Below are 217 nucleotides of genomic sequence, written 5' to 3' on the forward strand. Positions count from 1 at the left end.
ATAGAACTCTTGAACCATCAAGATTCCGACTTGTTGAATGGGGTTGGTAAGAACTTCCCAACCTCTTCTTCGGATCTCATGTCGGATCTCCGGATATTCACCCTTTTTGAGTGAAAAAGGGACCTCGGGGATCACCTTCTTCAAGGCCACAACTTCATAGAAATGGTCTTCATGCACCCCTTGAGATGAATCTTTCCATCTCCCATGACTCGGAGGT

This window comes from Arachis duranensis, chromosome 6, assembly GCF_000817695.3.
Source record: "Arachis duranensis cultivar V14167 chromosome 6, aradu.V14167.gnm2.J7QH, whole genome shotgun sequence".
NCBI lineage: Eukaryota > Viridiplantae > Streptophyta > Magnoliopsida > Fabales > Fabaceae > Arachis > Arachis duranensis.